The 15,113-nt window shown below is 55.3% G+C and overlaps 1 protein-coding gene across 2 annotated transcripts in view; it reads left to right on the forward strand.

Moving 5' to 3' along the window:
- Nucleotides 1-15,113, forward strand: part of TFEB (transcription factor EB) — a 47,631-nt gene that overhangs the window by 9,677 nt on the left and 22,841 nt on the right. The window contains exon 1 of one of the 2 annotated variants that reach the window (XM_070418622.1): nt 3,410-3,526. The exons of the other annotated variant lie outside the window; for it this stretch is intronic. The gene's annotated coding sequence lies outside the window, so the exon portion shown is untranslated. Of the gene's footprint in view, nt 1-3,409; nt 3,527-15,113 lie in introns of those variants that run through there. 2 annotated transcript variants of the gene reach the window in all.

Raw genomic sequence — 15,113 nt, forward strand, 5'->3', positions numbered from 1 at the left:
AGGTTCTGTGTCTAGGTTCTGTGTCTAGGTTCTGTCTTGGATCTCCAGCCTAGTCCTGTCTCTAGGTTCTGTCTTCTGTTGTCTTGTTACATCTGTATTTATCCCAGTTGATTCCAATCCTATCAATCTCTATTCCAAAGGTTAGGGCGTTTCTTATCTCCATTCCAGGGAGTAAAGATTATGTAGCTTAAGCATGATTAACTACCCACCTGGCACTTAGTTAAGGGGTTTTATCTCCTCCCTAACTTCAGGGAAAAATCCCTACGTGGGGAAACAATCTTTCTCGGAGAGGTGACCTTGGTTAAAACACATAGCGCTAAGGGGAGCAAACATATCAAGAACAGTATGCCACACACGCCAGGTCCCCCGAAACATACGCTGTGCAGATGTTTCTTCTCTGCAGCGACTGTGTCAAGCAGCAAGGATGGACCGGCTCCCGGCAAATAACTATAAAAGTGAGCATCCAGCTAACCACCACCAGTTTGTGTGCCCACCTCGGTCATTGCTCCCCCCCTCCCCACAGGAGGTTTCCATTATTCCGACTCCCTAATAATCACTTCCTTGCTTCTCTTTATCACCTAACCACTGTCTGTACCCTTTAGCAACAGAGTTTAGTTTTGCCTGATTTTGAATTTAAAGCAGCTGGAACAACACTGGATACGTTCTTTGATGTCATGTTTTCAGCTCAGTAGTCCATTTGTGAGGCTCGCCCATGTTGTGTAGCTGTGGTGTGTCCGTTTTCATTGCTGTCTAGCGTTCCTCCGCGTGAACTTGCTACCACGCGTATCTCCATCTCCTGCTGGTGGGCATCGGGGTCGCTTTCCTTTGTTGGCTACTATGGGCGATGCTGTCAGAGCACTTTTATGTGCTTCCTTGTGTACTGGTGCCTGCATTTCCCCAGAGTACAGATGGGCCAGAGGGAAACCCTAGGGCACGGGCTATGCCGTGCATCCTTGCACTTGGTATCTATCGTGTGAAGTGACTGCACTGCCCAAGGGTTTCTGTGGCTCTGTATCCACGCCAACAGTTGCTACTGGCAGCCTATTTAATGTCCGTCATGCTGGTGAGTGTGTAACAGCGCCTTAACATGGGTGTAACTTACATTTCCCTTTTCTTCTTTTTTAATGAAATATGTTTTTATTGATTTTTGAGAGGAAGGGAGAGAGAGAAACATCAATGTGAGCGAGAAACACAGATTGGCTGCCTCCTGCAGGCACCCCGACCAGGGACTGCGCCCACAACCCCGGCACATGCCCTGATCGGGAATGGAACCAGCGACATTTTGGTGCAGGGCCAACACTCAACCAACAGAGCCACACCGGCCAGGCTCCCTGCTCTTCTTCTGCATAGAACCATTTCTGTGTATGTCTGCTGACATACATGCTATATCCATGCATTGGTATTTATAAGCAATTCATAAGAAGAGAAGCATATATTGGTGCTGCTCAAACATTTTTACTCAGAGGACTACAGATCAAAATAGTCTAAAGACAATTATAATATTGAAAGCCAGGGAGGGGGCAGATTTCTAAGTGAAGGGTGGGAGGGTGGTCTTGGAGGAGACCCCCAAGTGGCAGTGCCTGCCCGTGGGGCAGCCTCTGCCCAGAGGGTGCTGGGTCCACCGAGCACCCAGCAGTGCTTGCAGACCTCCCGCCGGTACACCTGGCAGACGAGGAGGGAGCCTCTGTCCCAGCAACTGTCCCTCGATTTCGAATTGGCAGGTGCTTGTCTTTCGGGGCCTTCTAGGGCAGTAGTTCTCAACCAAGGGAGACCTTGCCTCCCTGGGAGATTTAGCAATATCTGTTGATATTTTTGGTTGTCATGACTCAAGAGAAAGCTACTGGAATCTAGTGAGAGGCCGGGGATGTTAAATGTCCTAAAATGCTAAGGACAACCCCCAACAAAGAATCATCTGGCCCGGCCGAGATGGCTCAGTGTGTTGAGCGTTGACCTACAAACCAGGAGGTCACAGTTCAGTTCCTGGTCATGGCACATGCCCGGGTTGCTGGTTTCATCCCCAGTGTGGGGCGTGTAGGAGGCAGCTGATCAATGATTCTCTCTCATCATGGATGTTTCTCTCTCTCTCCCTCTCCCTTCCCCTCTGAAATCAGTAAAAATATATTTAAAAAAAAAAAAGAATTATCTGGTCCTAAGTGTCAGTTGTGTGGAGATTGAGAAACTGATCTGGAAAAGAGCCAGGAGACAGTTTGTCACGAACTCGCTGCTTGGCCTCAGGGAAGTCACTAAAGGCTCTGAGCCTCCGTCTCCTCCTCTGGGAACAAGAGTGGCAAGGGTTGCTGCCCTCTGCCCTTCGAGGGGCTGTTGGCAGGACTGAGGAGAGGGTGGCTGTGCTGGCATTTGGGGAAGCATCCCTGCGAAAGGGGCCTGTAGCCCTTGTTTCCCGGGGGGGGGGGGGGGGCTCTCCAGCCCCGCCCCGCGCCCTTGACTGTGCTCCCTGTCCACTGAGCTGGAGGCGTCAGGTGACCGCAGCAAGCCTCCATCCTGGTTCCTGCTACTCTAGGCCGCAAAGGGCTGTGGAGGAACTGCCCCGAGGCCCCAGCCTTTTGATGAGGGCTGCAGAAATAAGGGGCGCTCTGGGGAGCCCTGGGGCCCAGGCAAAACCATTTCTGACTGTCCTGGGCTGGGTGGGAGTCCAAGGCTGAGTGGATGATAAAGATAAGAGGTGCTTATCATCCTCCTTATCTGAGGCCCCACTAGAGGGGGGGGGAGAGCACACCCCGGGCGGGCTCCTCCTCACCCTCCTGTGCCCTTCCAGCATTTGCTACCCCAGGGCGGGGCCCAGGGTTGGGTCAGACCTTGGGTCTCTCTGACCTCCTGTCCTGGGGTTCACCTCGCCTTAGTGGCCTCTCCTGCCTTCTCCGGGCCGGGGCCTGCCCAGTTGCCCCGCTACTACGCCATCTCTTCCTGAAACATCCTCTCACAAAAGGGCCTAGAAACCCAGGCAGCCTGAGCTGCAGATGACTGATAACAGCTCAGTGACTGGCAGCCCTGACCAGGAATCCAACCGTGACCCTTTGGTGCACAGGACAAGGTTCCAACCACTGAGCCGCCCTGGCCAGGGGTGTGTCTCCCATCTTGGTCCAGGGGTGTGTCTCCCCATCTTGGTGCAGGGGTGTGTCTCCCTGTCTTGGAGCAGGGCAGGTGGCCGGGGCCTGTGAGTCCTGTGTGGCTGTCACAGGCTCAGGCTGGGAGGGGGCAGGGGCACTGCCCATGCCTGGAGACCCGGTGGGTGAGATTGGAGCTGGGAGTCCCTGTGCGTTGGGTAGACTTGTGGGTGAGAGAGGCCTTCCGGGAGGGCGCTGTGAGTAATGCTTGGCCACATGTGCAGCTCCCAGGGGATTGTGCAACTTCCTCTGAGGCTGAGGTGCAGGGGGCTGGGTGAGAAACAGCGCCGGGGAAATGAGGAAACGGGCTGGTACCAGAGCAGGGCCAGGGCCCTGGGCTCGGGCTCCCCGAGGAGCTGAGCGGTCCAGGGGGCCTCCTGCCAGGGGCCACCCTCTCCCAGGTATGAGGGTGCATGGGTGTTTGTGTGTTGTGTCTTTGGAGAGGTGGGGAGTGGGGGTGAGCTCACAGGCTGTGCTGATATGGGGATACCTTTTGAGCAGGGTAAGGACTGGGGAAGCAGGTGGCCCATGTCAGGGGCCCCTGCCCAGGTTCAGGGGAGAGAAGACAGGGCTTCCCTGAGCCTGGGATGGTGGGAACCCAGTGAAATCAGGAGTCAGAGTTGCTGGCTGCCAGCCCCCGCTCTGAGGAGCCGGGCAACCCTGGTGGGTTGGTATTGCTGTCTGTGAGGCTAGGAGGGCTGGGAAAGGTCTTGAGGACACCAGCTGTCTGGCTGGAGAGCCGTCTGAGCTCTCCCTGCCTCCTCTCCTCTTTCCCAGGCTTGTTTTGGGGCTCAGAGAAGGTAGTGGGCATGATGTGCCTAGTGCCAGGCTGGCCAGGCCACAGGAAATACCCGCTTACATCAGCTTGGGAGTAGGACTGGGAGCACTGGGCCTGGGTGCGCCGTGCCAGCCTGCCTGGGTTCCCGTCCTGGCCCTGCCACTTAGCAGCTACCTGATCCTGGAATGTTCCTTAGCTTCTCGGAGCCTCAGTTTCCTCTTCTGTAAAACAGAGAGGACAATTACAGCGCCCACCTTGTGCGTTCATTGGGAAGATTAAAAGAGGGAATCCATGCTATGAGCAGTGCCTGGCACCGGGAGGAAGCACCCTGCACAGGTTAACATTTTACTGGTACATGAGCATGTTTGTGTGCAAACAGCACAAAGCCCGCCCAGGGTTCGTGGCGATGATGTATTTATTTTATTTTCCTATTACAGTTTATATTCAGTATTATTTTTTATTGGCGTCAGGTGCACAGCATAATGTTTAGACAATCACATCTTTATAGAGTGGTCCCCCCAATATTTCCAGTCCCCACCTGGCACATATGTCGTTATTACAATACAGGCGGCTGTACTCCCTACGCTGTACTTTACCTCCCTGTGACTGTTCTCGAACTATCACTTTGCACTTCTCAACCTCTTAACCTTGTCCACTCAGTCCTCCAACCACTCTCCCCTCTGACAACCTTCAGTCTGTTCTCTATAGCTGATGAGTTCGTTTCTGTTTTGTTTCTTCCTTTATTTTGTTCATTCGGTCCCACATAAGTGAAATCAGTGGCATTTGTCTTTCTCTGACTGGCTATTTCACTTAGCATAATACCCTCTAGGACTCAGTGGTTCTCAACCTTCTGGCCCTTTAAATACAGTTCCTCATGTTGTGACCCAACCATAAAATTATTTTCGTTGCTACTTCATAACTGTAATGTTGCTACTGTTATGAATCATAATGTAAATATCTGATATGCAGGATGGTCTTAGGCGACCCCTGTGAAAGGGTCGTTCAACCGCCAAAGGGGTTGCAACCCACAGGTTGAGAACCGCTGCTCTAGGTCCATCCATGCTGTCACCAATGGTAAGATTTCATTCTTTTTTATGGCTGAGTGATATTCCACTGTGTATGTGTACCACAGCTTTTTTATCCACTGGCTTTTTGATGGGCACTTAGGTTGCTTCCATATCTTGGCCATTGTGAATAATGCTCATGGTGATTATTTTGATGATGGAATTTGAGTTAGAACTGGGGATGACAATAAGAGCTCACGTTTCCCAGGCCATACTCCGCGTCAGGTGTGTGCCAAATGCTTGGCTTGTGTCAGCCCCTCCCTCACAGTCACCCTGTGGAAGGCGGGCTGTTATCACCCCCATGTCATAGATGAGGACATGAGACCACAAAGGGGTTGAGTGACTTGCTCCAGGGCAGTGATATCAATGAGAAGGAACAACAGAATGGTCCTTAGCCCTTAGGTGGACCCCCGCCCTCATCCCAGCTCCTCTGTGTTCAGCTGGAGGTGGGTATGGAGGAGGAGCAGGGTCTGCTGTGAGGGGTGTGAGGGCTGGCCTCACAGCCCATGGGCTCTGGCCCATCTCCAATCAAGTCATCAACTAATACAGAGAATTAAGTTACTATAGGGCAGGGGTGGGGAGCGTCCAGCTCACGGGCTGTATAAGGCCCGCAAAACCATTTGGTCTGACCTTGCCAAGGCATTGGGGGTGAGTTAATTTTTGACCAAGTATAGCAGGCTAATTCTTTTTTTTTTTTTTTTTTTTTTTCTTTTTTTTTTATTTTATTTTTATTTTTTTTTATTTTTCGCTTAAAGTATTACAAAGGGTATTACATAAGTGTCCTTTTTTCCCCCCCGCCCTTGACAAACCCCTACCCTCCCTTACCCCCCAGTGTCATATGTCCATTAGTTATGCTTATATGCATGCATACAAGTCCTTCGGTTGATCTCTTACTCCCCTCCCCCCTGCCCCCCAACTCTCTCTGGCCTTCCCACTGCAGTTTGACAATCAGTTTGAGGCAGCTCTGCCTCTGTATCTATTATTGTTCAAAAGTTTGTAATGGTCTTTATTATCCATGAATGAGTGAGATCATGTGGTATTTTTCCTTCATTGACTGGCTTGTTTCACTTAGCATAATGCTCTCCAGTTCCATCCATGCTGTTGCAAATGGTAGGAGTTCCTTCTTTTTAACAGCAGCATAGTATTCCATCGTGTAGATGTACCACAGTTTTCTAATCCATTCATCTACTGATGGGCACTTAGGCTGTTTCCAGATCTTAGCTATGGTGAATTGTGCTAGCAGGCTAATTCTTAAGTTGATAATTTTGTATGACTCTCGAATGATTTTATGAATATCCAAATGAAGAAAGAGGTTCTCCACCCCTGCTCTAGGGATGGCTTTTTCGAGTAGGAGCGGGCTTCCTTGGACAAGCTTCCTGCCAGTGTGTGCGGACTTAAGAGAGGGCTGGAGACCAGCTGGCGGACAGTGTGGTGCTGGGGGATGAATATGGTTCCAGATTCAGGCAGGCCTGGCTTTGAATTCTGCCTGAGCCACTTACTGTGTGACCGTGGCCTCAGTTTCCTCACATGTAAAACGGGATAAAGCAGCACTCCCTCCCCCGGTCGCGGTGGAGATGAAAGGAGACACCACAGGAAGGTGCTTGGGCAGGCCTGGCCTGGAGTGCGTGTCCGCAACTGGATGTCTTTATCAGGCACCTGTTGCCATGTGCCTGGTGGCAAGTTAGGGCCACACAGATATCCCTGGAGAGTCGTTATTTAAACTGTGGATCGGGGCTACTAACGGGACCGTAATCTGATCTCAATGAACATTATTTTCAATGAAAAAGAATAGAAAACATCCCAGTGTATTGCACAGTATTGCTAAGGGTTTTGTGTAACATTTCTGTTTCATGTTTCATGTGTATCATGCTGTGTGTGTGTGTGTGTGTGTGTGTGTATGGGGGTCAAATAAAAATATTATCCTGTGAGTCATGATCAAAATATTTGTGGCCAGTGCCTTAGAGATGATCTCCGTCCTGTGCAAGACCCAGCGCCACATGCCGTGGGCCAGGCGGGGAGGCCAACCCAGTTCTTGGCAAGGTGTGTGTAGGTGAGCGGGCCCTGCGGGGGTCAGCAGAGGCAGAGGGTGAGGTGGTTGGGGGGCTTTCTGGGTGATGACGTGCATTAGATGGGAACAGTGATAGGAGACAGTGCCTGGGGTGAACGGTTGGCTTGGGTCTGGAGCTAGAGAGCCACCTTGGGAGGTAGGGCTCCCTGTCAGTGGAGGGCTGCAGGGCCAGGCTTGGTCAGAGCCACCCATGCTAGCTAGACCAGAGGGGTGGGCAGGGGTCATCTCAGGGTACTAGGCAAGGGCTATGCCCATCTCCTCTGGCTGGGGTGGAGTGGGGAGGAGGAGGACTCAGGACAACTAAAGCCCCCCCACCCCCAATACCTGCAGGATCCTCAGTGACTGGGTGAGACCCTGGGCCCACTGCATAACCATTCCCTCCCCTCACCATGGCCCCAGGAGTATCTTGAACCATCTCCTTCCCTCTGCTGCCCCAGCTGGCTCTGGTGGGTCTGGCCTGGGACCTGGCTCAGCCCTGAGCCCTGGTGCAGGAGACAGAAGCCTTCCTACTACTTAGATCCCCACCCAGGGCAAATCAAGGCCTCAGTTTCTTTATCTGTAGAGTGGGCTTACTGACCCCTGAGCAGCCGGCCTCGTGGGTGTGCTGCTCATCTTGTGACCTCACATGGATGAGCTGGCTGTGGGAAGTGTGAAGAGCGCCGGCTGGGTTGCTGTCATCTCTAAGGCTAGGAGGGCTGGGGAAGGTCATGAGGACATCAGCTGTCTGGCTGGAGAGCCCCCAGGCTCCCCACCCCGTGACCTGAGGCCGTGGGGCAAGGGTGGGGAGAGGCCTGTGTCCCAGGCTGAGCTGGGGATATCCCCAGCTGCGTGGGGGAAGTAGCCTGTTAGGGGCCTCAGAGGATGAGACCCAGGTTTGGCCTAGGGCTGGGAACCCCAACTTTCTGCGTCCCCACCTACATGGCGTATCTGAGGTCCATGTTGCCAGCTGGAGGGGCAGTGTCCTGGGACTGATTGGCAGGGGCTGATTTCCAGGAAGCCATGGGTGCTTCTAGCTTGAGGAGTCCTGAGCCCAGAGGCTCAGGTGTGAGTGGGCGTTTACTGACGGTCACACAATGGAGCACCTTCCGTGTACCTGGCACTGTGCCGAGCACCTTTGTGTGTTTGCACATTTAATCTTCACAGTAACCTCATACACAGGCCTTTTTATTATCCCGTTTTATAGATTAGGGAACTGAGGCCGGGGATGGTTATGTCTCTCCCCCATGGCTACCTTGCTAGTGAGTGGCAGAGCTGGGCTGAGGACGCGAGTTCTGGGTTTGAGCTGCCAGGTGGAAATCTGGGCTGTACCACTTACCAGCCACGTGATGTTGGGAAAGTGACTGCATCTTGCTGTGAGCTTATTGTTCTGTGATGTGGGGATGACAGTAGTGCCTTCCTCCGAGGGCTGTTGGGGGCATGTGGTGGGGTAACAGAGGTGAAGTGCTCAGTGCACAGTCAGGGCCCAGTCAGTGCGACCCGCTTCACCATCTCTCCTACCTGCAGTCCCCTGCTGTGTGACCCTGGGCCAGCTTTCTGTTCTCTTGGCGTCCCGGTCTCCACAGGGTACTGGCCTCTTCCTTGCCCGTCTGCATAGGATTGTTGGCGATCAAATGGGACTCCAATCCTGGGCGGTCGTGAGGGAGGCCTTCATAGTAGAGAAGTGCTAGACTCTCCGCACCCCAGGAGCTGCCGACATTTTTAGGGCTTGGAGCTCTCCGCAAGGTCCAGATGCGTCTTGTTTGGGCCTGCTCCAAGCTTTCACGTTCCCTGTGGCCCCCACAGGCGTTTGAGTTGGTGACCCCAGATTTGATTGGTGGTTTCCCAAGATGTGTTCTGTAGAAGGGTTTGGTGGACAAGTAGGTATGGCAGAGTGTGAGTTAAAAAAACACAAAAAGGGCCCTGCCCAGTGTGGCTCAGTTCGTTGGATGTTGTCCTAGGCACCAAAAAGGTTGCCGGTTCAGTTCCTGGTCAGGGCACATGCCCAGGTTGCAGGCTCCCTCCCTGGTAGGGGCTTACAGGAGGCAGCCAATCGATGTTTATTGATGTCTCTCTCTCTCTCTCTCTCTCTCTCTACCTGTTGCTCTCTCTTAAAAAAAAAATTAATAAGAAATATTTTTTTAAAACATCCAAAATGTGTTTCTATGCTGCAGGACTTGTCAGAGCCTTTTATTTTTTAATTTAAATTAAAAAAATATTTTTATTGATTTCAGAGGGGAAGGAAGAGGGAGAGAGAGATAGAAACATCAGTGAGAGAGAATCATTGATTGGTTGCCTCTGGCACACCCCCTACTGGGGATTGAACTATGTGCCCTGACAGGGAATTAAACCATGACTTCCTGCTTCATAGGTCAACACTCAACCACTGAGCCACACCAGCTGGGCTCTTGGCAGAGCCTTTGTTACACTAATTACCCCCAATATATGGTCATGATATAACCCGGATCTCTCAAAGGCCTGGTGCTCAGAGCCCCATTGTCCAGATGGAGAAACAGGCCTGGGGAATGATTTCCTAGATCCTGAGCAGAGCAGGGCCCAGACCCCACGGCTCCTTGAATCCACGGCCAGAGATCGGCTCAGGACACCCTCCTTCCCCTCCTTCCTCGGTTCCCCTCAGAGAGATGTTGTACGTGGTGCTTGCTGTTTCCTTCCGGAGGTGCCTCTCCCTTTTCTGGCCCCTCCCTCTGTCTTCCAGCAGCCTTAGAGGGGGTCGGGTCCCCCCTGGCATTGCTGGGGACATGGGCCGTGCCCAGCATATGGGCTCCTGGAGATACTTTCCTGGCTGATGATCGGCAATAAGGCTTCGTCCCCGCTGCAGGGCCCTAGCACGTAATCCCGTTTTCTGAGCCCAGCTCTTCCGCTGTGGAATGAGACTCGTCCCCTCGTCTATCATCTGGAGTTATCGAGAGGCTCACTTGATACCATACGGGAATGCGCTATTAATGTTCAGTTCATGTGCAGACACCTGCGGGCGGGCCTAGCAAGTCTTGTCATTTCTGGGGCTGAAGAGAGAAGAAGGTGGGGGAAATCAGAGAGACGCCAGGCTGTGGGGCTTGGCACGGTTCTGACTAGGTTCTGATGCGGGCCCACATTTCATGTCTGCCCACATTTCGTATATGGCTGTCCCTCTCCGGGCCCCGCCTCCCCATCACCTGTGAAGTGGGCCAGTGTGGCTGACTCTAAGGAATTTCCCAGGTGAGAACGAGGGGAGCGGGGCGGGAAACCCGGGTCTCAGTGCTGCAGTCCACTCCGCCGGGGCAGGCGTCTTCTCCAGCTGCTGCACCTCTGACCCCCACCCTCCTGGTAGGAAGCTGGCCATGCTCTGTCTATAGGGCAGTTGGGGTGCCCCAGACGCTCTGCTGACAGTGGGGGGCTCCGAGTGGAAGGCCAGGCTGGGCTAGGAGGTGGGAGGGGTGGTACCTCCCTGGCGGAGCGTGTTCTCTCCAGGAGGGCTGTTTGCCCGATTTATTCTTAGCACTGAGTCATTATAGAATCTATTTTTAGCCCTGTTTCTAAGTGTTGCCAACATCTGGTGCAGCCAGTACCGAAGGGGGTGGGGGTGGTGGCGACCCCTTTGGGCTCTGGGGGGGACTGGAGCCCCTGGCAGGAGAGCAAGGACAGAGACTTGTACTTCCTGCACTTGCCACAACTTGAAGCTGGGCACGCAGTGGGCACCCCATTTGTACCTGTGCATTGCTTGCTCTCCTCACCTCACCATTCTGGCTCCAGCTCCTGGGGGTGGGGGGGAGGAGTGTTACTGGCGGCCAGCCGCAGAGCATGGGCTGGAGGTGCTCATCAGGTTGACTTTTCCCCGTCGGCCTCTGACCCCTGCAGAGGGGGCCTCAGAGGAGGGAGGCAGGCCACACTAGGGCAGGTGTTATAGTCACCCCCGAAGGAGGAGCAACAGACACAGGCCAGACTGCCAGGGGTCGAATCCTGGCTTTGCTATCTCTTAGCTGTGTGACCTTGGGCAAATCATCAACCTCTCTGTGCCTCAGGTTCCTCATCTGTGAGATGGGGATGGGAGTAATGGGAGCATAGTGTTGTGAGAATTAAGTAAATGATAATACGTGAAGTACCTAAATCATAAGTGCTATGTAATAGGGAGGTTGTGGGACTTTTATTACTTTTATTCTTATTGTTACTAATGAGAAACTGTATGTGCTGTGCTGCTGGAGTGAGTTGGGTGGGAGGCCTGGGCTTTTCTCTGAGTGAGGTGAGGCCTGGGCTAGGGCTCAGAGGGAGTGGTCCCAGCCAGGGATCCATGGTGGTGAGTTCCGCAGGCTGCAGCGGGGTGGGGGCAGGAGCACACAAGGTGGGAATGTGGGCTTTGCCCTTTACAGATTGGGCGAGTCGCGTAACTGTTGTGAATACCCGTTTCTTTACCTACGAGGTGATACTGTGTAGGTCACAGAGTTATTGTGGGAAACAAAGCGTCCATGTGTGTGGATCATCGCTGTGCGCACAAAAAGTCCATGAGACTTTTTTGCCGTTTCCCTTTCCCGAGTGAGGATGGGATGCCTTTGCCCTGGGAGTTGGGGCGGGAGAGGGAGCTGGGGGAGCTTGGCCTAGAGATCTATAGTGCTGGCACATAGTAGGTGCTCAAGAAATGTTTGAAATGAGTGAATGACATGGTACCAGCACAGCATCCAGAGAAGCAGCCCTCAGGTATGGGGGCAGATCTCCCCCCTCACCTTCCACCTTCCTCTTCCATCTTCCCCTCCCCCTGCCTTCCCCGTCCCCTGCTTTGTTTGACTGCCTTAAGCCAGCCCAGCCCTGGGTCCGGGCTCAGCCTTGCTCACAAACATGGACAAGACTCTTCCCCAGTTTGTTCATCATTAAAATGAGGGTGATAGACTCAGTGTCAGGAGCCTCTGTTCTCGGACAGGTCTCTCTCTGTCTCTCTCTATCTCTCTCTCTCTCTCTCTCTCTCTCTCTCTCTCACACACACACACACACACACACACACACACACACACGGCTCGGTGGGCCTGGCGGGGAAGGCCCTCTCCCTGTCCTGGGCAGTAGGTGGCCTGCAGCAGTAGGTGGCCTGCTGCTCCTTGGGCCCCCAGGATGTGATGGCTGGGCTGTGGCCCCGCGGGGGACGGGGAGGTCTGTGGGTGTGAGGGGAAGGGTGGGCATCCAACTGTGTCCACTGGGCTGGGGCCACACTGTGACTTTCGTGTGTGACCTTCAGGGAGTGTGGGCGGCAGCCGGAGGGGCACATGTTTGTGTCACAGTCACTGTGACTGGGTGTGGAGTGGGGAGTGACTCAGGCCGGTGAGGGCGGGAGGGAGGGCAGTTACCCCCTTGCCCCACGTCCCAGGCTCTGAGGAGAATGGAAAGTGATTCACGCAAAGGAGCACATCTCTGCATTTTGGCCACAACCGGAGGTGGAGGGTGGCGGGCCTCCTCCCTCTTCCCCACCCACCAGAGGCCTGTGCTCCCTTCCTCCCTGGCCTCAGACCCAGTTTCTCACAGAGGGTACGCGGTGCCTTGGCCTGCAGTCTGACACCCCTCTCAGGGGCACCTGGGGGCTGGCCCATGCCTGCAGCATCAGTCAGTGCGGGGTGGCGGGGTAGGGGGGCAGGAGGTCTTCAGGCCCCCGCCTCCTGGCACTCGGGGATGCCCTGCCCCAGGGGAAGTGGCCTGCGCCCGGGCTGGACTGCGTGGTCAGCACCATCGCCACCCAGTGGTTTTCTAGTTCCAGGAGACCTGCAGGGGGGAGGGGGCAGAGGCTCCACCTGCCACCATCAACCTGCCATCCTGGCTGCAGTGATGGGTGACTCATTCCCCTGGGGAGTGAGACGGCTCCTCTCCCAGAGCACCCGGGGCCCCACAGCGGGGGAGTGCAGAACGAGGAGGGCGGCCCTCGTCTGGGGAGGGATCCCAGCAGGCTTTTCTTGCACCCTCTCCCGGCCCCACAGATCTCACCTTCCCTTTGCCTGCGGGAAGGCCAGGGCCCCAGTTACATAATGGGTCCCAAATGCCGCCCAAGTGAGCAGCCCCGTCCAGCAGCGGGACTCAGGAGTCCCTGTTCCCCAGTGCCCGCTGTGGGCATGTCCCCATTCCGCTGCCCGGGCTCGCTGGGGGAAGGGGTGGTGCCTGCTCCGTACCCCCCACGGGGCTGTGCCGCCTGGGAGGGGGTGGGGAGGCCCTCTCCAGGGAAATGAATTCTTGGCCTGACCCCAGATGCCAGCCTGCCCAGCTCTGCTCCAGGGTAACGCTGGGTGCACACACAGCCCCATTGTATGCCCGGGGCCCTGTGCCCACAATGGGCCTGGCACCAGCTCTATCAGCAGCAGTGGCTCCGTCAGCTCCTTAGCACCCCTTGCCAGGGCTGGAGCCATTGGGCCCTGGTGAGGAGGAAGCAGGAGGACTGGTCGTTAGGCTGTGAGCATCCTGCGTGGAGGGACCGTTCGGATACCTGAGGGGCCAGAGGAATAGATTTGTTCCTCTCAGGACTGTGAGTTGCAAGAGCAGGGAGTGTGATCCCTTCATGTGAGGAAGTGCCACCCAAGCGTCAGGGGTCTGCCCGAGGTCACGGCCAGCAAACGGTGGAGCCGGGGCAGCAGTGGGCCGGAGTCCGCGCCCCACCCTCACCTGCCGCGCACCCGGCCTCCAGGTCAGGGCTCAGGAAAAGGCCGCTCACCTTCGGGGACCGAGACAGGCCACTTTCTAGAAAGTGTATGTCCCCATGTGCTGCGTGAAGCATGGTGGGTAATTTTCTAGGATGATGCTGACGGCTGGGCAGGCAAAGCAAGTCTCTGAGCTGGAGGGCAGCTCTGTGCCTCAGTTTCCTTGCTCCATCCACACTGTCTATCCCCCATGCTCTTTAGCGGGGCACAGGAATGCAGAGCTGAGGTGTGGCCAGGCAGGGGCCTGGACCCTCACCCCCTTTTCCTGTGCTCCACAGGCTGGCACGGAAGGCCCCTTCCCCAACCGAGACCTCCCTGCAGGAGGGGTGCCAAGGCCTCTGGTTGTTTCTATTGTGAGAGTCCATCCTGAGCTGCCCGTCTCCTCAGGTGTCCCAGCCTGAAGGGGCCTCGGAGGCCGGGGAGCCTGCAGCCCAGCTTCAGGCTGTGAGGGTCCATCTCTGCCTCGCACCCATGCGCTCAGGCCATGGCAGAGGGCACCCCGACACAACTCTTATGGGGCCTGCCCGTTTCTCACTTTCTGTGCTCAGCTTAGGCCATGAACTCCGACCCGCTGGCCCGGGCAGAGATGAACGCTCCCTTTCCCTTGGCCCACCCGCCCATCTCCTCTGTTCCGGGCATGAGGCCTCGTTCCCTCCTTCAGTGTCACTTCAGCTCTTAGCAAATGGTCAGGGCTCTGCAGTGACCACGATTGTGCAATGCCAGGGCTGGGCCATGGGGACAGGTGGGCATGGGGACAGCTGGAAGGGGACACAGAGGCCAGGCCCCCTCTCACTCCGGCCTGGAGCCTCACCTCCTTCCCCCTCTGCTTGGGCTCATCTTTCTCCACTTATGCCACTCCTTCCACAGTCAACACATCTTCGTCCAAGGCCACCACAGTGGGCACGTCTCGGGGCTTCCGGAGAGGAGTGGGGATTGGACAGTGGAAGGAGGATGAGGCAAGGGGAGCATCTGGAGGCCCAGGTTGTACTGGGGAGAGGGAGTGAGGAGGCCTCCGGGCTGAGCTCCAGGCTTGTTTAGGGAGCTGGGGGCGGGGGGGGGGGGGGGGGGGCGGTAGACCTGGATGCCTTGAAGGCCTGACTAGGGAGTTTGGACTTTATCTGGTGGATGGGGCGGGGGGCGGGGGGGGGGGGGGGGGAGATAGAGCAGAAAATGGCATTTGTTTGCTGCTCAGTCCATTCCACTTCTGCTCCTTTGATCTCTCAGGGCTGTTTCTTTCTCTACTTCTCCCGAGACAATAAATCCTTCTCTGCTCTTCAGTCTCTTCTCTCTGATCCCTGCTCACCCCATCCCACACGCCATACTCTGTTCTTGGCTTCCTCTGCTCAGCCATCCTGGCCAGTGCCCCCTGCCTCTCCCTGGCCCCTGACCCACCTTCCCTGGGGAGGGGGTTGGGTGGAGTTGGACTTGAGAGGAAAGGGATAC

Source organism: Myotis yumanensis, unplaced genomic scaffold (assembly GCF_028538775.1).
Source record: "Myotis yumanensis isolate MYYU_CA2020_CCGP unplaced genomic scaffold, mMyoYum1.0.hap1 SCAF_6, whole genome shotgun sequence".
Classification (NCBI taxonomy): domain Eukaryota; kingdom Metazoa; phylum Chordata; class Mammalia; order Chiroptera; family Vespertilionidae; genus Myotis; species Myotis yumanensis.